Source organism: Phoxinus phoxinus (genome assembly GCF_949152265.1).
Source record: "Phoxinus phoxinus genome assembly, chromosome: 6".
Classification (NCBI taxonomy): Eukaryota; Metazoa; Chordata; class Actinopteri; order Cypriniformes; family Leuciscidae; genus Phoxinus; species Phoxinus phoxinus.
In genome coordinates, this window is record NC_136881.1 from 18658375 (window position 1) to 18684590 (window position 26216).

At 38.0% G+C, this 26216-nt stretch overlaps 1 protein-coding gene across 6 annotated transcripts in view; it reads left to right on the plus strand.

Annotated features, from left to right (window-relative positions):
- The window catches only part of bnc2 (basonuclin zinc finger protein 2), a gene marked incomplete at its 3' end in the record, with an annotated part of 217272 nt that overhangs the window by 127985 nt on the left and 63071 nt on the right, over positions 1-26216 (plus strand). The window lies entirely within an intron of this gene.

A 26216-nucleotide genomic window follows, 5' to 3' on the forward strand; every position in this document is an offset into this window, starting at 1 on the left:
GGTATTATGGTGGTGCTTTTGAAACAGATGGGCACTCTTGCTTGGCTGAGGGAGATGTTAAATATGTCTGTGAAGACATCCTTCAGTTGTTATGCACATTCCTTCAGCACACAACCTGGGATGTGATCTGGACCAGCAGCCTTCCAAAGGTTGATGTTGGAGAAGACCCTCTTCACGCTGTCTGCCATCAGCTGGAATGCCTGGTTGGTGGGAGGCAGTGCCTGCGTTTGTGCTGCTCTGTTGTCTGTGATCTCAAACTGAGAGATTAGGATGTTGAGGTTATCTGGAAGGAAGGGGTCATTGTCCATCCCCCATACAGTAGGATTGTAGCCTGTATCTGTCTGGAATCCCATCCATAAGCCCCTTGTGTCTTTGAGTCAGTGAAACTGTTCAACAATTTTTTTCTATACAATCGTTTAGCCTCTCTGCTTCTTCTTTTTAGGCTCCTTTTTATTTAATTTTTTCTCCTTGCTATATTGTTCACTTCAGTGTCACTAGATCTGAATGCAGCATCACGAAGCCTCAGCAATTCACAGTCATGAACTCCACATTAGGAAAACAGTATTTGGAAATCATCCTAGCATCACAGCACAGCGAATTGTTTGTGTAAATAGCCAGGCCTCCTCCTCTGAGCTTACCTGATGTTGATGTCACTCTGTCCGTTCTGTGGAGTGTTAGCCCCGCTAGCTCAATTCCAGAATCTGGTATTTTTTCTGTCAGCCAAGCTCTGTGAAAACGAAGGCGCAACAGTCCCTTACACCATGCTGTAGCGATTTCCACAGATAGCAGCGTCGGGGGTAGTGCTTCCTCACCGTGGTGACTCCAAGCAAATCCGGAGTCGCCTCTGTGCAGCCTCTGCGTAGCAGTCTGAGCTTGCTGAGCCAGATTAGGTCTTTCAGTCGGTTGTTCCCACAACACTTTCTAATGTCCTGTAGAAAGTTGCGGTTATACAAATATTTTCCCCCATGTGCTTTACAGGGCAGGGACGAAACTATTTGTAGCACTGAAAAACTTTCGCTAGTGTCATCAGAGAACGCCATGTTGTGTAATGAGTTTCTGATGCAGTAAGGGAGCACATACACTGGGTCCAACACAGTCGGGTCTTGATGGCAGCTGAACTGTTTGGTGGGCCTAGATGGACTAGCTCTACTGGGGTAATGAGGTGAGGGTAATCCAACCCTATGAGGAGGAGTGGTTGGACAGATTCAACCGGTGGCAAGTGTAGAACCTGTAGATGATGGTATTTTACGCTGTAACTCATCAACTGGATATATATGCTTGGCTACTTCTAGTGTCTCTACTGTGAATGTTTGGCAAGTTCTGAAAAAAGTACTGAGCTGGGATGCTGGCAACACTGTTAAGGTCACTGAAGCACCTCGCAGGATGTGGAGGTTTTGTCTGACTGTACGTTAGACAAGCTCGTCTGTTCAACCAGTCAATCCAAGCTGCTGGGCTGCCGAATGAAGGTGATGCATTCGGACCTGTCATTCAATAGGACGTAAGTCTCTAAGCAGTGGTTGCCATTTCTCAAAAGTATTTTAAAGATCTTTAAAAAGACTTGTGGGCTGTCGGTTGACCAATTTAGGTACACCTTCTCTGAGGATGTGTTCACTGAGAAGCTCTCAGAAGGTTTGACCTTAGGCACCTCAGGCATCTTTGCAAAGGCTTGTTAACCTTGTAGAAGATGTACAATTGTCGGCAATTGCAACACTTGCAGAGAGTCCTGAGGTTACACTGTGTGGCCTGATGCGCCTTTCCACAACACCAACATCTCTTGTGTGATTGTATTCACTGCATTTTATGATCTCTGTTGAGTCTCCTTAAACAGGCACACCTGTTCAAGATGTGGTCTTGAGCATGCCAATATGGGCTGAACTAATTCTTGTCTCTGCACTTGGGGCTAGGAGCTTTAACTATCATGTCTCCGCTGTCTTTCTCATTACCAAGGTATATGCTTGTGACATTAGCTGAGTATCTCAAGTCTCTCAGGTGTCCCCTCTTGTGTGTGGGTACTGACTTACTTGCTAGGGGATATAACCTGGTGCTATCTTGAACTTGCAGCTCGAACTCTGAAGCCTTATGATAAATCCAGCAAGGTGTGTATGTGTTCTTGTTGGGGCTGGACAAACTAACCATTGAAAACGTGTCATCAGACACGTATTGCAGCTTACACAACAGTTTCAATACAGGGACATCACTCTCTAGCTCCACATAGCTTTTACTCCACAGTTGCTTTAATATACTAACCAGCAAGCAAACTCTTAGGGCGAACATCTGTGGCCGACATTCGGACAGTCCATAAGCTCGGCTATTCTCTGAAGGGCCATCTGGTGGGAATGTCTGTACTGTTGGTTAAGCACCACAATGGTCTCTGAGATAGGGTATAATGAGTTGCAATAGGAGTCTGCAATCAACAGTGCTTCCTCTAACTTTAGGCAATCGACGAGAATCTGGTACTTGAATCTCTATCTAGCATCTGCTGGCAGGATGTTCTCCAAAGCGATGCACAGCTGTAAGAACTTTCTCGGATATGGCTAAACAAAGTTCATACCCTATAGGTACTCTCTTGACTGGGATGAACATGTTACTGGGTCAAGCTGTAGCCACTTCTTAAGATCTCTAGGGGGAAGGCCTGGTGCTGTTTGGGTCGGGCATGAGTCAGCTGTGACATCATCTTCAGCTGCTGAAGCCTCTGTTCTAAGTCGTCTCTAAGTCTAAATCCCTGTCACTCGATCTTTGGGTTGACTTGGGTCAACTTGGGTTGAGGCACAGATTTGAGGAACAGTGGAGGATGTACTCTGTTAGTGGTGACTAGACTGATCACTCACAGCAAGTCTGCTCAGCTCTGCTTCCAGAGCCTCATTCTTCTCCTCCAGTTTCCTTATCTGCTCATAGGAATGACGTGGCAGTTCCTTGGTCTCCTTCAGCAACTGCTGCAACTCCGCTAGGACATATGATGACAGCTCAGGGAGGGGGGAAGTATGTGCTCACTGTTGTTAATTCTCTTTTTTTTTTTACTTCACTTAATTAGAGGCTGCCATGACTGCATATTTGATCTATACTCAGGGGAGGTACTCGATTTGGAATCATCACTCATCTCAGGGGAAGTATCTAATCTCTGTCGTAACTGGTGACGATCAGTGATATCAAAGTCTGACAAGTAACTAGGGAGCGGCACTGTTCGTCTGGGTCTGACTGTGGGGTCAGGAGTGTCAGATCTAGGGTCTAGATCACTCTGATACATCGGTCTTATGACAGCTCCTCAAATCCAGCTCAAAAGACCATTTGTGACTATTGGGGAGTGCTGGTGAATATTGACCAGACATAAGTTGTCCAGTTATAGACAAAGTATACGTTAATGGCTTAAGACTGGAGGCTTATATAGTAATAGTACTTGGTTGATTGAACAAGCAAAGTTCAAGTAGCAGAGGGTATGGCAGAATAGTACAGAGTAGTTTGGAGTGCAGTGTTATATGAGTGGTTCTAAACCAACAGATATAACTATATTAAATTAGTAAATTAACAAAAATAACAGGAATTAACTTTAGACTTGTAGGGACTAGAACAACAGAACATTCTCTGACACGTGAGCTTGGTATAATTGATACATATGCTATATAACTCTCTTATACAGTAAATAATAGCATATATACATACTCAAAGTGACTCGCAATTTACAATATTATATACAAATATCACTATTTAACCATCTCTCAAATACATTCAATAGCGCTGGATACGGATGATGCAATACACAATGCGCACGTAATTATAACTTGCTACTAATGCTTATACATAAAACAAAACTCTTCAGAGGTTATGAATAAAAAAATGTCAATCACTTGTACAGGTATCTATATGAATGCACTCCGTAACAACAGTGAGACGCTGCCAAAGTATCCGTGTGCTCTGAACTGTGTCCTGTGAATACTGAACCATTAAAGGACATCAGCGAACTGTGTCTTAAGTCTGACAAGTAACTAGGGGGCGCTTATGTCTCTAATCTATTACTGCATAGCGGGCATTTTCAACACCAACATATCTGGTGTTCGGCTTTTATTTTAAAATTGTATAGGTATTCAGCTCTAGAAAACTGTCAGAAAAAGGATCAAGAAAAGAGAAAAGTAAATTGAATTGGTGAATTGTAAAGGTTTAGCGCGGAAATATCTTTCTCTATCCTCGCAGTCCTGTCAGACGGTTCCTTTTTGATGCAGTGCTGCTCAGGGCACATGAGGTATTAGGAAATGTCATGTTAAACATTAATTCTGTCTGTTTCCTGCATCTCATTTTTTTTTTTTTTTTTTACTTTACAAGTTTGAAGAGAATTCAATAGGTAATGTAATTCTAATGAAAAAAAAAAAAAAAATGGAATGGAGGGCTTGACATTTTCAACTTTCAACCTGAAAAGATTTTTCTTTTTAATAAAATATAAAACTTAAAAAAAATAAAGTGTCACATTTTTTTTTTTTGCATGTGATCCCAAGTAATATCTCCATAAACAGCTCCAATTACTTCAAATTATATTAATTTATTGGGGTGACATTCCTTTCTTGGTGAAACAGACAGCATTACAATCTGTCAAAAACAACTATTTGTTTTCTAAAAACAACTGCACTATCGTCAAATGAAATGTAAAACTTATCAGCTTTCAGCTTGCTCTGTCACTAACAAAATTCATCTTTCTCGCTTTATATTCATAACGTTTCTAGTGGCCCATACTGTGTGGCCTGTACAGGGCAGGAAAAGGTAGGTGTTTCTTTGAAAAGGGCAAAAATGCAAGCAAGGCCACCTCTGAGTGGTGTCTCTCTCTCTCTCTCTCTCTCTCTCTCTCTCTCTCTCTCTCTCTCTCTCTCTCTCTCTCTCTCTCTCTCTCTCTCTCTCTCTCTCTCTCTCTCTCTCTCTCTCTCTCTCTCTCCCTCTCTCCCTCTCTCTCTCTCTCTCTCTGTGTGTGTGTGTGTGTGTGCGTGCGTGCGTGCGTGTGTGTGTGTGTGTGTGTGTGTTTGTTTTAGTGAGAGTGTGCGTGTGTGTGTGTGTGTGTGTGTGTGTTTGTTTTAGTGAGAGTGTGCGTGTTTGGGGGGTGGGTGGGGGGTAAAAGTCCCTTTGAGCTGAAGATTATTGGTACGCCACAATTTACAAGAGATATGCCGTCATTAGAGCTATAGTTGGTGAAGGACCAAACCACTGGGTAAATCTGCCATGAAATACTAAACTGAGGCAATAAAACCTGAGCATTTGCAAGAAAATGGAAACAGATGAGGGGCCGTAAAGGATAGTTGATGAATGTATGTGTATGTGTATGTGTATGAAAAAAAAGAGAAAGGAATGTGAACGGTTAGAAAGAGAATATGCATTTGAATACTTGTGTGAGTGAGTTTGTGTGTGTGTGTGTGTGTGTGTGTGTGTGTGTGCGTGCGTGCGTGCGTGCGTGCGTGCGTGCGTGCGTGCGTGCGTGTGTGTGTGTGTGTGTGTGTGTGTGTGTGTGTGGTTCAGGTACTACGTTATGGGGACAAAATGTTCACCCAACGATAGCAATATCCAAAATCCCTGTCCTTATGGGCACATTGTTTGTTCTCCATGAGAAAAACAGCTTATAAATCATACTAAGTGATAATTTTTTAAAATATAAAAAATGCGGAAAGCTTCCTGTGGTGGGTAGGTTTAGGGATAGAGGATAGTATAAAAATCATTGTCTATGGAATGTCCCCATAAAACACGGACACCAAACGTGTGTGTGTGTGTGTGTGTGTGTGTGTGTGTGTGTGTGTGTGTGTGTGTGTGTGTGTGTGTGTGTGTGTGTGTGTAATGGTATAAAAGTCTTTGTGAGTGCCACAAAGCCAAATGGAAATGTTTGCCAAAACCAGCAACATTTATGCACAGAGACACTAGTAAAGGGAGGGCATGGGATTGTGGAGGGCATCCACTAGATAAGAGACACTCTTATACAACATAATCAATAAATGCTAAATAAAACCTTAATACCAAAATATATATATATATATAAAAATATATATATATATATAACTCACTAATGTATTTAAAAAGAGATAGCAAAAGTCTCAAATGAGAACATTATGTTGTCAGTTCTCAGACATACACAATTGTGCTTTAGTGTATTTATTGCAAAGTTTTCTTGAGGTTATGGTGTCTTGTTTCCACTCAACTGAAATGGATGTTTTTTTCTCTCTTTTTTTCTTCTTCTCAGTGAGACCACTTATTTCCAGTTGGTGGTTCTTGTGTAACATGTCATTTAATAATTTCTGAGTGGGTTTAGTTCCTGTATGGTGTCCTCAGTACCACACTGATACAAGTTTCTGCAAAATAATCTAATTGTAAATTGAAATATTATTTTTTTACCTATAATAAATCTGACTTTTTGCCAGTATTATTAACACAATTTGGTTACACGTTATTTTAAGCTGTCTTTGTTACACTGTAATTATACATATAAGTACTCAGTAATATTAAGTAACTGCATTTATTTACTATATAGGGTTAGGATTAGGGTTTCGTTTGGTTTAGGGTTAGTTGCATGTAATTATGCAAAATGTATAGTAATTAGTAACTACATTGAACATCTGTAACAATGACACTGTGAATTAAAGTGTTACCCAACATTTTGAAAACTGATTGACCTGGTGAATAAGATGAATAAATAGTGTCCTCTCATGACTCTTTTTAAACGAATATTCAAATAGATATTTCATAAAGTACAAGAATATATATTTATATATAGGCCTATTCTATTTATATAGGCCCTATACGTATATATATATATATATACCCACCCACTTTTTAAGACCAATGATATTGGACTTACACTTAAGGATACACTTTTACCGTCTCTAATTCACCGCATATGTCTGTTCACTTTTCAGAGCACCGTCAGACAAATCCATTCCACTTGAGGAATACCCTAATAAATTAAACTCCATTCCGCGTTTTAGCTACAGCGTTGATTTCCACGCTGCTGCTCAAATCCATTTCAATTAAATTTACATTTACATTTATTAATTTAGCAGAAACTTTTATTCAAAGCGACTTACAAATGAGAACAATAGAAGCAATTAAACTAGCAGTAGGACAACAGTATGCAAGTGCTATGACACTTCGCAGTTCAATCTAACGTAGTTTTTTTTTTGTGATAGAATAGAGGAGAAAGTGTTAGTATTACTTGATTAATTCAGAGTCCTAGCCTGGAAATCCAGACCTAAATCTGAAAGATTAATGGTCTGGTGTCGATTAATGAAAATCGGCCAGCTCGAGGGGCGGCATCAAGCATGCATTTGAAAATCTCACTGCACGCAATTGGCTAACACTACGACCAATCACAACAATACATGGGGTGACATATCACTAAGCCCCATGCGCTTTAGCTACCAGCGGAGTAGTAGTGGGAAGTTCAGATCATTTTACTGACTCGGATCTTTGAATCTCGTTCAGCAAAATGAACAAATCTTTTATCGATTTTTTTTTTTCAATGTTCCAAGTGATAAACTTTATTGTTTTTTTTTATAAAAATACGTTCAGTGTGATACATCACCTTTTCTTCTAACAATACTTAGTAAGTGTTTTGGAACTGACACTAATCGGTGAAGGTAAAGTTTATTTCTTATTGATAAATTACCTTAAGTAGGCTACCCAAGAGTCTGTGGTCTCTGTTGTTTTCATTTTTGTTTAGTGCACCACACATTTTCAATAGGAGACAGGTCTGTAGCCTACTGCAGGCAGGCCAGTCTAGTACCTGAACTATTTTAATATGAAGCCACACTGTTGTAACATGTGCAGAATGAATCTTGGCATTGTATTTCTGAAATAAGCAGGGGTGTCTCTTAAAAAGACGTTGCCTTGATGGCAGCATTATGCAATTTTTTTTTCTCATGCTATAGCCAGACAAAAGTGTCAAAACACATGTTCGAAAATCGTACACTTCTAGTTCTTGATTATTATTGGCTGAGCTGGTTTCGATGCCATTGTAACATACTTTGTAACCACACAGTTGAGAGTCGTAATAAATTGAGACGACGCGCAGCGAGCAAAGTACAGTGGAAAAAAACCCCTCACAGTTCGAGCGTCAAATACGCACGGGGACAGATCGGCTTCAAGAGAGAGTGAGACAAAGAAATCTATCATGTAGCTTATCACATCATACGAAGTTTAAAACATTTAAATTGACATATCAAGTAGTAATTCATGTATATGAATCTTAGTTGATTATAGGCTATTAGAGCTGGTTTGGTCTCCGTCTCTCAGCAACGTTTGGGTTACAAATTCAAGTCAAATTAAGTCTGTGCTTCACCTATGGAAGAGTCCTTGGCAAAATTCTGTTTCCAAAGTGAATCCTTCTGTCTTCATTATTGAAACCATACTTGAGGAAATGTTTTGCTGTTTTGTATAGCAAAGACTAACCATGGTTAATAGACAGGCAGTTTAAGGGTTAACCCCACGGAGTGATTTTTAATGTCCCTGTTGGATTTAAGAGCCTATAGGCTGGAAAAGCCCAGGTTACAGTCTCATTGTGTCCTATGCTGACTTAAGTGAATTTGAATGTTTTAATGAATGGTTCAATATCCAATTCATTAAAGTGGCTGTTTTATTTGATGCATTTTCTGTAGGCAACTGGAGAGAAATGAATTGCAAGCTTAATGTTTATTGGAAGGGATGAGAGTCTGACCCTTTCTTGATAGGATCAGAGTCACAGAAGCTCTACTCAGTGTGTCCCTAAGCAACCGACATTTTGGTCGATTCTTGGCTTACCGCTTTGCTGGGGAAAGAAAGTGAAAGAAAAATAGAACGCCATTGCAGTATTTTATTTTGTATTGTCAACTTGGATTTTCAACTTCTTCTTCTTCTTCTTCTTCTTCTTCTTCTTCTTCTTCTTCTTCTTCTTCTTCTTTTAATCTATGGCATTTAAGATGAATAGAGCAATTGAATGGATATCTGGTATATAACTTACACTCACACATATAGTATACAGTATGTACACAATAGGTATATGCATTCTGATTCTAAAAGTTATGTTTACACCACCTCTAAACCACCTACACTCCCAAAATTTAGTTCAATTGATCAATTAAGGTTTTTTACATTAAAGATTTCCAGTCGGATTGAGCCACCAATTCGATTATTAATGTATTGTTTGGCTGCATGTAAACATTAAAAGTGTAAGACATTTCATTCCTTATATGTGAAACATAAATTTAACAAAAATTGAGGGATAGGAGACTTGAGTCAGAGATAATAGGCAAAAGAGGAAGGGTGAGTCAGATATGTGAACTGAATGTGTGTCAGATAGAGTTTTGATTGTCTGACATCGGCTGGAGACATGCCAGATGTCAAGGAATGGTGTTGTTGTACACTGAGGGCACAGCCACAGTCCGAAAGTATTGATTTCCCTGCTTGTAGGAAGCCAGTAACTGTCATGTGGAGAGGCCTGACCTTGGAACAGCCAAGACAACTATTCCCCAATTCCCAGCAGCCTGACTGAAGCTCAGAGCAATGTAGTCAAGACAACAACACAGCTCTGCTTTATGGCAAAGTGCGTGGGCTCATCTCACAGTAGAGAATGAATGGAGAGAGAGAGAGAGAGAGAGAGAGAGAGAGAGAGAGAGAGAGAGAGAGAGAGAGAGAGAGAGAGAGAGAGAGAGAGAGAGAGAGAGAGAGAGAGAGAGAGAGAGAGAGAGAGAGAGAGAGAGAGAGAGAGAGAGAACAGTCCACGCTATCCAGTTCCCCTGAGCTCTTCATGGGCAGCCTTGAGTCTAGTTATCACAGGGTTTGAAATGACAGTAGCTTGACTTAGATTTCCCTCTAGGGACTCAAATCTGGTCTATAACTCTGAGACAGACAGGAAGAGAGAGTGAGATGGTGGAGGGAGAGGTGTATGAGAGAGAGAGCTAGGTTAGGAGGTAGAGGATGTACAACAAAAATGATTCATGTGGGAATGTGAAGCTGAATAAGACACAGCCCTGACACCTGCAGCCCTTCCTATAGACTCATCAAGAGAACACAAACTCTGCCTTCAGAACTTCAGAAAGATGTTAATTTCACTGCGATGACATTGGGTATACCCAGACATTACTCCAATTACTCCAGATCTTTCAGTACATCATCGGCATCCAATTAAGGCATTTGCAATGAAGCTGTTCTCCACTTCAGATGGCACTTCATGTGTGCTTCCATTCACCCATAAAGTGCCTGAAACTGTACATTGACAATGGTCTTAAATTGTACAACAATAACTGCAACCAGGGACGGACTGACATTCTGTGCGTTCGGGAAAATTCCAGAACGGCCGTCCAACCGAGGGCCGTCGAAAAAAGCCCGGGACACACCAAGCCAACGATCGGCCGTTGGGCAACATCGGACCGTTTTTGATGGTTGGCCGACGTAGTTTGTGAAAGAGGGAACTCTGATTTGCTGTTCAGCTTAGTAAATAGTCAGTGCACGAGAATAATAGCAAAACAATGAGCAAATAATTCAAAACGGCACAGATAGAAAGCTGTTCTAATTTTTTGTCATCTTACCTGAGTGTTCCTTGGTGAATATTTCAATATTAACATGAGCAGAGTGGAATAGAGAAAGTGTTTAGCAAAATTGATATTCAAAACGATAAGAACGCACTGCTTTGTTTATGGTTTGTGTATCTGCAGCCGGCAGCGTCGGTTTCCCTTTTTTAATGACGATTATAGATGAATATATATGCAGAAATAGACAGCTGTCTCATTTTCTTACATTATATTTGAATAGTTATAAGTTATAGTATATAGTAACTATATGTTTTATAGTGAGAAGTTTGTGTAATTTGGGGTTTCTGTAGCCAATGACATTTTATTATTTGTATTTTATTTTCAATGCATTTGTAATGGCATTGTACAGTTTTTGTTTTTATTTGAAGGCTGAGGCTTCATTAACAAACACAACCCCAATTATCATAATTGGTTTTCAGATGTTACTTGTTGTGAATACTTTGTCTGATATGCTACAGTATTGTGGCATAGTATCTGGACATCCTGGCTAGTGTCTGCCGCGCACGGCTACACTCAAAAAAATGGTTTTGTGGCACTGTTGTTTTTACCCAATTATTTTTTGTTAAAGTAACACAGATATATTTATTTTACCTCCAAAACACTATTATATTGCGTTTAATTAACTTAACCTGTATAATTTTCCACTATACTTAATTATAAATCTTTAAACTAATGTAAAGGGTTTAATTTTGGAATTTAAAAAAAAACTAAGTTTACTTAATCTGTTTGCGTTGGATTACATGAATGATTTGTGTTGCCTTATCTGAAACTGGGCGGTGCTTAGTTCCCAGCATGCTTTGCATATAGCTAAATTAAGAGAGAATAAATGTTGAAATTAAGTGTTATTTTATGTGTTTTTGAGAAAATGAGAAAAGAGGAAGACTTGATAGTGTGTAATTGTGTTTAATATTCGATTACATTGTGATTATTAGAACCATTTAAATTACAGTGGGTTACCATTGTGGAGAAGAGTTGAGCATTTGGTTAGGGTGCGGACTGATTCAAATAAGTTAATTTACTGTGGCTGAAGGAGCATTGAAAAACTTAACATTTAAAATGTTAATACGTGCTCTTATTAGTTCATAGCTATAGTCTAGAAGTTCGTTTGAGAAATCATTTAAATCCATCACACTTTATTTTGTTCAGTCCAGTTTTAAATAAACAAAGCATTTTCGCTAAACTTAACCGGTTTAAGTTACAGAGAATCAATTTCATGGATTTGATTGTTCATTACTATTTTTTAATTCAGTTGTGTTGTAACAACACAAGGAGCTTACATAGAGTCAAACAAATCCATTAATGTTAATACAACTTAATTTGCTTGTGTGGAACCACTGTCCATAATTGAATTAAGTTATTTTAAAGAGTAATTTTTTTGAGTGTACGGGCGAATGGGCCTATTTGGGAAAAAGTCCAGGGCTGTTTTTTAGCCCCAATCCATCCCTGACTGCACCTGGAATATTTCCTTCTCTTAGCTTAGCTCTTAGCAAAGTTTTACCCAAAGAAATTAAGAGGTCTTCTGAGAAATATTATGTCAGTCAAAGCTTTATTCTACATATAGCAGGGCATCATGAGCATTGCCATGTATACATAATAATAATAAAAATATTCTTCATAAAGTGACAAAAACACATAAGATACAGAATATAGACACAACATAACAATGGAGTCAACATATTTATAATGTCCAGCAGTCCCTGCTTGAGTGATGAAAGAAAACATTTGACGACCCATAGCTCCCACACCAGAGAACATGGATAAATCAAACGGTGGGACGTCAGCACTGAACGCGAATGTTCGACACACAGATGTTCAGGGGAGAGAGCTTGCTGCAGACCAGTGCAATTCAGCAGCCAGCTGCATACCAGCATGAACCACCAGCGATGAATGAAAATATGGTAATAAAATAATAATCTAGAAGAAACATAGACAAAAAGACACAACACAAAAAATAAACAAACAGCTTCTGTGTGAAACAGCAGCAGTTAGTAAATAAACATCATACACCCACCCTGAAACTGGAATGCATACAATCAGAGAATACTGGTACTTCTACTATTGGAATGAGTCTGAGTCCTCATTCTGTTTCCCCTCTTCATTCTGTTCAGAGATGTTGGAGTACTTGGCTGATGAGCAAATTAAGGGCTCTAAGGATTACGTGGATAGAGAGAGAAAGAGAGATGGTGGCTTATCTTGTAGGTCCTGGTGGAGCTTAGCTCAGCATCATGACCAAGACTAAAGAAGAGAGATTTTAAAGACACAGAGGGTCATTCTCAATTCCCAACCTGTGTACACTGGGTTGGGTGGGATACTTTAAAAATAAGTTTCACTCAGAAATTGCTATAAATTTCACAAACAATTACAAAGAAATGGCAAGTAACACATTAAATTAAACATAAAAGTGTGGATCTAAATGCAAGTTGTTTATTGTAGAGAAACCCATGATCAAACATAATCCCATGATCAAACATAATCCATCCAAGGAAGACATATATCCAAACAGTAAAATAATCCACAGTCAAACAAGTCAGGAAAACAAAGAAGAGTAGATATTTACAATGATGACAACCACTAACTGAAACAAGGGGCTATATATATATATACACAGAAAAGCTAACAAGGTAACATGCTAACAAACAACACATTTGAGCACTAGATCGTCTCATATTTAATAATGAACTAAATTAATGCTCTGCTAGTTAACTGGAGATGTTTTATTTGTAGTAGGTACATCTGTGCCTCATAATGTTTCATAAAGTGGTGGGAGACAATATCCTGAGAAAAAGTGGTGGGGACTTGGGGTGTCGAAATTAATAGTTTCTACGATGCATCGCGATGCAGATGCTAGTCCGATAAAAAACTATGAGTGACTTTTCTGGGAAATCAGTTTGATTCACAAGGTCCAGGAAGTTCTTGAGTGTGATCCTCTGGCCTGACGGAGGAGGAGGAGACAAACTCCAGGCGGTAAAACTGCTGCTAGATCCATCAGTGTTGGTCGGTCATTCTGTAACAGTGGCTCAGAGACAAGGAGAAGTGTCGATTTAAATGCAAGCAACCCATGATCAAAGATAATCCATCCAAGGAAGACATAAATCCAAAGGCAAACAAGACCGTAATACAAGGAAAAGTAGATACATACAATGACCCACAACCACTAACTGAAACAAGGGGCTATATATACACACACAGTAAAGTTAACAAGGTAACATGCTAACAAGGGGAGGAGATTAATCGTCAAGGTAACACGTGACGGTAAACATTGAAACTAACAAGGGAAACTAGGCAAACACAAGGGTGAAGCACAGGCACAACAAAAGGAGGAAACACATTTCATAATAAAAGTTCTTAAAACAGAGAACCACAGGATCGTGACAGCTATTATTTATACATAGTTCAAAATGAGCAAAGATTTGTACATAACTAAATATATACGAACATACATACATAGTTACATACATAAATATATATATATATATATATATATATATATATATATTTAAATGTATACATAATTCATTCTGTTTGGAATTTAGTGTGCCATCAAAGTATTTCAGGAGAGCTATAGAATGGTGAGACATGAAAAATGTATCCTAAAAACAGCGAATGTGTAAAAGCTTTGCTGTCATCCCTACCTTGTCATTGACTGTTTACCAACACTGACATATATCTGCTATCTCAATTTGCACTCAGTGTTAGATCCTGTGGTCCTGTTGGTCTGAATTATGCATGATGTGCTACAGCAAATGTGTGTCACCAGCTGCCTAAACTATTTCGCACATTGATACATTTGTTAAGAAGCAGAAATACTGGTGTCTGTGACACTGCTGCTTCCCCTGGGGAAGGCAAGCCGTCACAAGTTGGCAGAATACATTGCAGCGGGCTGGCAGACATAGGTTGCCTGGCAAACAGAAATGGGTCATTTGCATGGTTCCTGCCCCACCATTTGTCTTTAAATGAGTGCACTTCACACACTAATGATTCCACAACAGAGCTACCCATGTCTCTGCAGACCAGAACTCTAAGTTCCACTTAGAACAGATTATTAGGCTGTGGCACAGGCTTAAAAGCCTCAGGGGGGGGGGGGGGGGGGGGGGGGGGGGGGGGAAGAAGAAGAAGAAAAAACTCAAGGAATACTGAAGTCAGTGGAGCACTGCTCTACACACAAACACTCTTTCCATCTCAGCTGAATCTTCCTTTTTCCTGACTCCAGCAGTGACTTGTTTTTCCCCCTTCTCTCTCTCTAGACAGATAAAAGTGACTCTGGACTGTACTATATTGATTTAGTTTCTCTGGTGCTACACATGATTCTTTTTTTTTCCCGTCACATATAAATAAAATAAAAATAAAATGCTTAGACATGGACAGGTAGAAGTCCAGCACTTCACTCATCTACCATTGTAACTTCCATGTTATTCCTAGCTCATGCGGCAATTGGCAATTTCACTACCAGGACATTGCGTTTTAAGTTTCTTCCAGTATTGCAGTCAGAATAAAAATATTTTCACTCTCAATATCCCTTTTTATCAAAGTATTAAGAGCAACCAGATTGTCCTTAAGATTGAAGTATTTTTATTATATACAGGGTATTAACTATATACAGGGCCGGCACCACGACGGGGCAAAAGGTGGCCCCCTCAGATCTGATTTGTGCCTTCAATCTCCCCCAATTGGGGGAATTGGTTAAATCTGAGTATGTTGCATAGAACTACTGAATGAAGAATAATATATTGATATATTGATGTTTAATATTATTTGAATATTTCTGTTCATTTTTTTCTGTGTTTAATTTAATTAGGTGATTCTACGTTTAAATATTGATGATTACAAGCTTGGGGGAAATGCGATTAATTGCAATTAATTACAGCAAATTGTGCAATTAATTTGTTAATTTGTTTTAATCGATTCCCAGCCCTAAGTATATACTGTATATATGTATATACTGTATATATATATATATACACAATAAACCCTTTTTTCCATTTAATAGTCAATATTACATTTTATTATGCTGACTTTTAATAATTTGCAGTTACTCAAATTGGAGTTGGAGTTTAGAATGAAAAACGCCTCAGAGTCTAAAGGGAGAGGATTTTCAGTTGGGACATAATTTAATATGTGAAATGCAGGCTGTTTTCAGTGGAAATCGAAATGCACGGGATTACTGTCAGGTGTATTACATGTAATGATTATCTTTTTTTTCTCTCCTTTTTTTGAAATACAGTTTCTTGATTAAAAATTTCAGCTTCACTGCCTGTCTAATTAATTACTGGGGCCATTCTGAGCAGAGCTGCTGCTCTAATTAGTCTGAAACGGGCGCTGATGCTGATCATTCTGTATGTTACAGCTGTCACTGGCCTCTCCCTAAGGTTCCCCATGTTCAGCATACGCACATACTGATACGAGACTACCATGAGGCAGAGCTGCCCCAATTGTCCAGTGACCTCTTGCTGAATTGCTAATCAAGCAATATGTGACATGAAACAATTTTGATACCAAATAGAAGGAATAAAAGAAACAGTGGGTTCATCCTCTCATTTAGACACATTCACACATTTATTATCTTCTAGATAAAACTCTCTGTTCCATGTGCCTTCTATGTGGTACATGTGCAGATCTGACCTTTGTGAAAAAAGTACAAATTACACATACACTATTCTTTAAAAAAAAGAAAAAAAAAGTACAGATTTTTTTTTTTTTTTTGTGAAATAAATGTAATGTTTTCAGGGAATTAATTAATTGTGAGTTGCAATTAAATTAAAATGTATTTGCATATGAAAATGTAGTTAAAATGTATGCAAGTTATATAAAATAATGATACATCTTTATAGGCTAAATTCATACTTATTTCTGTTGAAAAATGGGTAAAGTGTAGTGTTAATGTTCAGACAAGCATTTATGACAAACTAAAATTTAACTTAATGTAATTTCTAATTAATCTGGTGTGTATTTAAATATATTAATTTTAGATGCGATATCAAATAACCCAGTTAAAATTATAATCAAGTAGCCTACTTTGCATGTGCTTTAATGTTAGTCAACAGATTCATATTATATTATCTGAAAGAACAGTTTATTAAAAATACACTTTTAAGATTTAAAGTACACTACATTTAAGCACATCTCTTTCAGCACACTTCTCTTTTTTTTCTGTTGACTCACAAGCGATTTCCAATGGCTTCCTCACAAGCACTCTCTGAATGTCCTTGTAAGGTTATGAATGCACTTTTAAAAACCTTGAAACAGGGAACACTGATATAGATTCATGAATTAAGCTCGACAATATATATTTATTAAAAAGGCACAAGCTATGGTTGAAGTTATAGCTCAGATATAGCCGTAGCTATTTCATCTTCTCCTTTCATCTTGCCTCTCTACATAATGAATATCATAGGGGACTTGACTAAGGCCCACAGCTAATTGTGATGTTCCTGCTGAAAAATCTAGCATTGCTGGTCACCAGCTAAAGGTATTTTGGACCATGGGATGGTTGCTATGGTTTGCTTATCCCCAGCATGGGAAGCGGACATGTTGGTGGGCCAGCTACACTTAGTTTTACTTGAGAACAGCATGGGCCTCATTTATAAAATGTCCTACATTTGATCTTTGATTTTTCAAAAATGTGTGATTTAGAGAACGAAAATACACACAAAAAAAATGTGTATACGCCTCTCTTCCAGAAGTGAAAGTAATATGATGATCTTGAAATTGTGCTCAGCTGAATGGTTACCGATCTCGGTTTTGTAAATGTTGCCTAATTAATTCCATTAACATATAGAAGAGCACCAGTCAACGTCCAAATCCTTTACTTCAAAATGGCGAGCGGCAAGAAGTGCTTATATTTCTAAATACTGTACCTACAGTACATCTGCTCAGACCCTGACTAAGCACTTTACCACATCAAAGGCCGTTTTAATAAATATGAACATTGGTGTGGGTTTTAGCGCACACACACTCTAAGATCAAATCTGTGCATACCCATGCTTTATAAATGAGGCCCCGCTGGTACACCAGCACTATTCCAGCATTACACCAGCTCTAACCAGCATAAACCAGCCTAGACCAACATGGAATTCATGCTGTGTTATGCTGGATTTTTCAGCAGAGGTAATGCATGCTTCAGTAAATAAACAAGTCAAAATAATAGCACACATGGATACTAGTTATATTTAATATGCTGAGGAAACATTTTGAGGCAACATTTGCAGTGGAAGTTTGCTACACAAATGGTGTCTAGATAGGTAATTAGTGGTTTATTTGTTTGTTTTTTTTGTACATGATGAGTACTACAAACTAATAGGTGTAAACTTTATCCAAGAAATGTTATTTATGACAGTAATGAATATTACTTTGAAAAAATACAAAACAAGGCCTTGTTTGTTGAAATCATGTTGTATTTCAACAATCTCAAAATGCTTTGTTCAATCTACATGGCTAGAGTCCACTCACTTCTAAAAGAAAAAAATATATATAAAGGTTAAAAATGCAAATGAGGCCTTGGGTTATTATTTTCCAAAGCGTGTTTCTGACATTTTGTCGACATGAGTAATTAATTTAGTCCCTTTTTTGGGTAAGTCCAAAGAGCCCAATTAACATGCCTAATGTTGCTGCATCGTGTAAAAAAACATTGGTTTTTAATACCTGGAGAATAGTTAAATGACTTCCCTTCATTATTCAAATGTCTATGCAAAGTCGCCACATGGGGATGGCACAAACACGATAATCATGCAAAAAACATGAATGGAGAAAACTGAGGAGAAAAAAACTAGACTTCTAGACACCACACACTTCCAAGTAATTTCTTCTCTTTCGTCCCCCATACAATAATAACCCTATGATCCTATAATCATTAGCCAATAGGCGACAACATTTTTTTTTTCTCTTCCTTTCTGTTTTATTGCAGTTTTATCTTGGTGCTTGGCTTGGTGTTTTAAATTGTGTTATGGTGAATATTGTACACCTTATAATGTCAGCTAGACCTGACACAGTTATGTTGCAGATAAATGTATTTGCTAGTTTGAATATTTGCTTGCAGCTTATAAACTACACATGTGCTTAGCGTAAGATTATGGTAAATTAGATTATTAGATAAAAACAAGTTGCAATTAGCAGGAAAGCATGCAGATATTTTAAAAAAGAAAAACGTTACAAGCAAACAATCTAGAGCAGGAACTTGATGCCAGAAGCCAAGAGATGGTGTTGGGGGACAATTATTGTTTATTTTAATATGATTGGACACTTTTGTGTGCTGTTTGTAAGTTTCACAGTTAATATTTGTTTTTTAATGAGGGCGATAGGCCCCTATTAAAAGCAGTGAAAGCAGCATTTGGCTGTGCTATCCACTTCATATTGCCCTACAAAGTAAATATTACAAAGAGGTAACACATGTTGAGGTATGCTCAAAATTCAGCACATGCTGAGGTCTTGGATTTGAGGCCGACCCACAGCGTCAAAAGAATGTGTCCTTCCCAAATCATTGTGGCTAAGTGAAACCTTTTCACCGAGGGAAATTTGCTCTTCCAAGATTTTTAAGAGCTATAAGTAAACACATAAATAAGGAGAGAGTGGAGTCTAATGACTGCTTGTGTTAATTCACTTGTGTGTGTACACAAGAACGAGGGATTGTGAATGTGCTAAGCCATACATGTGCGCGCACAAGAAGAAAAAAAAAACAAGTTTGTTTTGTTTTTCCCTTACCTCAGCACATCTGAGAGAGGTTTTTGGAACTGCAGAGCCCTGTCAAAACAAAGATGGCCAAAAGAGGCTGGAGAGGGACAGGGGCCTGAGAAAGAAGGAGCCACTGAGAAGGCAGCTGGAAACATAGAGCGTGTGGTTTCCCCCTGAGTACAGCTGCATTCACATGTGTCTGACTTTCTTACTTTTTCTCTTGGTATCAGTCTTTCTTACTCTCTTTTTTCTCCTGTTCTCTTGTTCACTCTCAGAGGAGACTGTCACAGCTGGTTGTACTTACAGCCTTCTGCGGTAACGTGTGTGTTTCATTATCCTTGGACGTGTGTTTTGCACCAGTTCTAGTCATGTTATTGTTAGGATGTGGTAAAATTATAAATATGGGATGCAGATTGGGGGAGGGTGGAAGTTGGAGTCAATGCTGGGTGGAGGGGTGGGGGGGGGGGGGATATGTGACTCGTTAACTCTGGGCCACTGCTTGTTCTCATGACTGTGTGGCAATAAAAGGTCTGCCACAATTTGTTGTGCTAATGACTTAATACTGCACAGCCTAGAAGACGTACAAACATCCGTCAATAGCTTTATAATTGCATTGGGCCATCTTAGTCAAATGATGTGGACCATTGTAGGATCCAGGGAGTAGGGTGGTAATTTTGTTGGGTCGATTGCAGGATGGCAATCAAATCCTTGGCAAACATTCCCTGTTGCACATGTGCAAAACAAAAAACAAAAACGTCCCTATATCTAAAAAAAAAAAAAAAAAAAAAAAAAAAAACTCCTGGAAAATGGCAAAATTAAAGAAAATCATTAATCCTTAAAAAAAAACTCTTAAATTAGACAAAAGTCATCTGTCTACTGCAACATCCATTTTAAAGACAATATTGGTACTGTAATATTGGTATAAAATATTGGTAAAAAAATTAAAATAACAAGATTAATAAATAGTGAATAAAAGCACAGATGCTTGCAGTGAATGACCTGTGACAGGCAGATGGCCTCTTCTCCTCTTCATCCCCTCTCTATCTCTGAACTTTGTTTGGCCTGATAAAGTGAGTGTGATGGACTTTCATTGAGTCTGCCTCCCTCTGTATTCATGCGCACACATACACACATTTCAGTATACATACGTACCGCCAGAGCATGAGGGAGTGGGAAGGACAGTCTCACAGTTGTCACTGTGGTCATGTAGGAGTGCAAGTGAGATCAGGATGAGTTTCTATCCATATTCTTTTTCTCTCTTCATTACTCTTTTCATTCCTTTCTTGTAACAATCTGATGTAATTTATGCTAATGAAGAAATACAGTCTTAAAGGAGCTAGGGACAGCTGTCAGAAGTTGACATTGCATCATGACCCAGGTAATGCACACACAGAGAAATAGGCACTTTTAGTACTGCAAATATTACAGCAATGTATATAGCTTGTTCAGGGGCACTGCACTGAAAAAAAAACTAAAAACATTGTTATACAACCAGATCAGATAAGTTATAGTAGCATTACAAAATACCCAAGAGAAGAACAATTCATTAAGATAAATTAAACAATTGTTATTTTGCATTTAGTGTGTTTTGAGATTGTTTATATAGAGTCTATAGAAGAAAAAAGATCAGAATATATTCCCGAAGACCCAGAGGTCTTGTCTGTATGTCTACACATCCTTGCTGGTCCTGTGTAGTCAATATGTAGCTGTCCTCTCCTTCTGGGGTCAACCTGGGTGCAAAATGCTTGTACTCTGACTAATGCTCCTACTGCTCCCTAATGCTGTGGTGGTATGAGGAGATCCACATTTACACAGAAAAAAAAAACAAAAAACATTAGACAGTTGTTTTGCTCTTTGTCAGTTGTGTGGAGACTTTGTTTTATTCAATTATAAAGTGCATGTGTTTGCAAAACTGTGTGTGTGTGTGTGTGTGTGTGTGTGTGTGTGTGTGTGTGTGTGTGTGTGTGTGTGTGTGTGTGTGTGTGTGTGTGTGTGTGTGTGTGTGTGTGTGTGTGTTTTATTAGACTTTTGTTCTTGTCCATTTTACTATAGTCTTGGTTGCTATCCCACACAATCTTTTGTTGGGTAATCAGAGCAGGTGGCAAAGCCTGCTGGGAATGAGCCTTTATCAGCGGAAGACTGATTGAAAAGACTTGAAACATGCAGAGTGTGCTACAAACCTCTCTGTTTGATTTGTGACAGTATGTATGTAATATACAGTAGGCTATGTCATAAGACATACATGTAAATACATGTTTAGCTTTCACATGTTGGGATTTAAGAGTAAATAGGTTACAAAGAGTTTACCTGAACAGGGAGTAAAGGTTTGTGATGTTATTTGTACATTTGTTTTGAAATACTTTCCATTTTGTGTGAGGGTAATAAATCAAGAGAGAAACTCCTGGAATTTTGAAAAGTGGTTAGCTTGAAACTTTGTAAGTGAAACTTTGTAAATGAACAGTTAGTATAATTTGAAAAAAAAGAATCAACTTCCTTGTATTTGGAGGAGAAATTGTTCTACAGACTTACAGGCACTGATGGTTTGCCTCTTTAAAAACATGTGAAACATATTCAACTAACATAGTCTGCTTTGCCTTTGAAACACAGCATAAAAACACGCAGCATCTTTAGAGTATTTGCAGGTTTCCTACCATGAATTTGCAATTTTAGACGTGTCATACACATACAAAATACATGTTAACAGATATGCATTATTTTATGGACAGGCCGTTTGCAGTGAACTCTGACTCATCATTCATCACCATTGTATTATTATTTACAGGTAATACATTGAACATTTAAGAAAATAATTTGCATACATTTTTCAAGTGTATAACAAGTGTATAACAAATAGGCTATCTAAAAAATATATATATAGTGAAATTACAAAATTAAAAAAGAACAGAATCAAATCAATTACCTTATTATTGTTGTAAATTGTCGTAATAACAATTATATTGTTACCATATTTACACTTATAATACAGAGCAATTGTTTTAAATACTTTTTAACTGATGGTTCCCTTGCTCAAGTTTTGTGTGTCTCTCTTGTGCACCCTTTTCAAATCCATGTACATAGTTAAATATGTAATGTAAATGTATGCTATTCACAAAAAAACTGAATAATGACAGATAAATAACACAATTCTAGTCAAAGGGATTTCTATGATGTACAATGTTATAAATGATACAGTATACTGTAGGTCTATGTTTTATACGAAAGAGCCATTATGGCAATTGACTATGAATTAATCTGCATCTGGCCTGCAGGCAGATATAATGTACATCTAATTCAGTATAAAAAAATAATATAAATAATGCACGCACGCACGCACACACACATACACACACACACACACACACACACACACACACACACACACACACGTTTGGCTCATAGCACAAGTCTCCATTGACCCCTGGATGCACCTCAACCCACAGAGGAGATTGAAAACAGAACAAAGTGAACAAATTAGTAACTGTGTAAAACTATGGTTGTGCTGTACATTATCAAAAAATATTAAAGTTAATCATAAACTAATTAGAATGTATGTGCAATAAATATACATAATAAATATAATTAGATTGAATATTTGCTAAAATAACTTTTATGTGATATCACTAATATCAGTATTATGCCATTTTGCTAAATTTGCCAAACAATTCAATTGAAACGCATCGAACCTGCCTCACGTTAACACATTCTAAAAGTGGTTCTGTTAATATTACAGTTCTCAAACAGCCTTCATCATGTTTTTTTCTAAACATTTTTTTTTTAAAGGGAATAATCATGCATCTTTTTATATTTATCATTTTGCATGTTATCATTGACCTACACTGTCTGAAAGGAAGTGCATACACGCACAGCAGCTCTCCTGAGTACTCGGGAGAGGTATGTGGATTGGCGTTGTCCAAAGAAGGCCTGTCCACCATCTGGCCCAGGAATGTGCAGCCCCAATCAAAAGAACTGACAGAGGTCTTTCTTTGTCTGAATGCTCTGTGCCTCCAGATAGCTATAAAACACCTGGATCAATCAGCGGGTGACAGCACAGAGACAACGAAGAGAGAGAAAGAAGATCAGTCGCTGGCAGAAGCGGCTCACCTCCCTCCCTTGTCCTCCTGAGGCGGCCGCATGCCCCCCCTCCCTGTGCCCCTCTATCCAGCACTTTGAACACAGTTATGTCTCTGGATACTGCAGCAGGCTGTCACTGGTTTGATCTCTGTCAGCTGAGTCTTTGAGAGGAGTTCACAGGGTCCTCAGTGGTCCAAGCAACAATCGCCCTGGACTTCTCTTTGTCTCTCTCTTCCGTTCAATGTCCACTCTGCCCTGCCTTCACTCTGATTGATGCTCACTGTGCTTCATGTTTAGCTGGACATGTCTGCACTGATGTGAATAGCAAATCAGAATTATTAGTGATTTGAAAGAATAAACTCGCTGACTAGAACAGGCTGTGTCATACCTATAGCCAAAAAGGATGTTTCTCTACTGTCCATAAAAGTTCAGAGAAAGTTTTTTCTTTTCTTTTTCCCCCCTCACATACATTAATCATCAGATGATCCCCATAATGGAAAATCATAGGATGCTCATAATTAACTGGTTAACCGTTAACCGACAGTCATAATTTTGACCGATTCATACTATTGGTTAAATGGTTTAAAAACTAATTTTTCAAGATTTTTTTTAAAAAGCTTGCTACATGGTTAAAAAAAAAAAAAAAAAGGGGTTTTAAGAAAAAACAACAACAACAGATAATTTGTGTAAGTTATTGTTGTTTATACTGGTAGGAACTTAGGCGGTTGTCCCTCCCTAAAAATATTTTAAAACATGTGTATTGTAAATAATATAATGATATATACTTAAAATAATTGTGTACGTAGTAAAACAATGCAAATGCAAACGGTGCAAAAAAAAAAAAAAAAAAAACGTTTTAAACATTTTGAGTCCCCCTCACTTGCCTCACAGTGCTTTGGTCCACTGCCTGCTCCCCTTTTACCTCACCACCACATAGGCCTAGGCTACGCAAAGTCCGGTGGGACTGGGAGAGAACAATGTTTTTCAGTAGTTGTGGAACTCCCGTAAGTCAAGGCTATTTTATTCACTTTAAACATCGGATTAAGTGATTATTTTCTCTTTAATACAGATGATGCTGAGTCATTAATAAATCATGACAACAACAACATATGATATGTCACCAATGTAGTCCGCTATGTTAGCGATTATAACGTTTACCCTTTTATAAATTTCTATGTGTTTACCTAGCTTGTTTAACACCGTAGGCTATGCCTCACACACACAGCCATAGTATCGTGTAACACACCCATATCGTGTAACCGCATGTAACGTTACGTGATGTAGGCTAGTCTTTTAGATTAGACTAGCGGCTGCACAGTTAGATTTTCACGCTTTCACTGTGTGATTTAGTCGGTTTATATAATTTTATAGTTAATCTAATCTAATATCACACGAAGAGTGCCGTTGTTCTCCAGATATTAGCATGACACCGCATGATAATATTTGATAATACTTATCATGACAAATGTGATGATATACAAATTTAATAAACAAGAAGTTCATATTAAGTGACTTACATTTTAGACACAAAATTGGCTGTTTTAGCTCTATTTCGCCAACGAAAATAGTTAGAAACTAAGCCACGGCACTGTTTTTGCGTCTCTGAGAAACACACCAAGGTGTTTCACGAATCAGCTTTTTGAACGAATCAGTTGAATCTCAATGACTCACTCATTAACAGTGACTTGCTGCCACCTACTGGCGGTTTTAATTTCACATTTAAAGTATCTTTTCATGTTTTAAACCATTTAAAATATCATTATTCAACGTTTTATGTTTAAAACACCAAAACGTTATTTATGTCTGTGTAAAGGCATCTAAAGCCATTTCAAATGCAGCTTCTGTGTTTCTTCTCCATTGCAAAGATTGATAGGCCCTACTTATTTAATTTAATTGGTAACAGCCCTATGGTGTCTTATTATAATTTAATTTGAGTAAATGTATGAAATTGACATAAAAGATACATCAACAAATCAACACCCAAAAAAAACATCCGTATGCATCTTATGTGTATAATGACTCAACAATATTCATCATCCACTCAATGATATGGTATTATATTTTTTTTAAGGAAACCATATTTATATATTATTATAAATGTCAAAAAATAATGGAAAAGAGAGTTGCATTACAAATAAAGAAAGAAAGAAAGAAAGAAAGGGAATGAGAAAGAACATTTGAATGTTTGAATTGACACTAAAACATATAATATCAACATATGAATTGTAAACCCTTTTACACATGCCATTCAATATGTTTACAAATCCTTTAATGATGATATGATTAATAAATTACTTGTATAGGTTGATGGAGCCTGGAGCCTGTTATTTGTTTTGCAAAATCCACCGCTCCCGGTTCTTCTGGTCCAGTCAGCGCAGGGGTGTTAGATCTGACTTCCAATCACAGTTTGTGCACACGCCACAGATCCCCCCTCCCCTCTCGCACATGTTACAATATTATCACATGCACATGCCTGAAGTTCGCAGGTGTGTTGGATGTACGAAGCGTGATGGCAGAGAGAAAATCTACTAACAAGTTTCCAATTCCTCAGTTAACAACCAGAGCTAGGAGGTCCAAAACAGCCAAAGAAAAGAAAATTATGCTTCGATGCTGAAGAGACGGGCACGTTCACATCAAATCTGGTACACGCACTGACGAGCACGAACTCGATGGGAGGGTGCTCGCGGTGGTGGGGGAGGGGCATGAGAGTTGTAAACATTCAAAATTTTGAATTTTGAAGTCCCCTCAATCTGCCAGACTTGCCGACTGCAGCTTTAAAGACTTTTATTTACTTTGACATAAAAATAGTCATTCTCCTCTGCTTAGAGAGTTAAAATGTACCTCTCTAAATTTATAAAAGGGTTCACATTTAAGATACTGCCAGTGCGTTGATACTTTCAATGTCAATCCATATGCACAAACGCATAGATATGCAGAAGATTGAGATGCTGGTCTTGC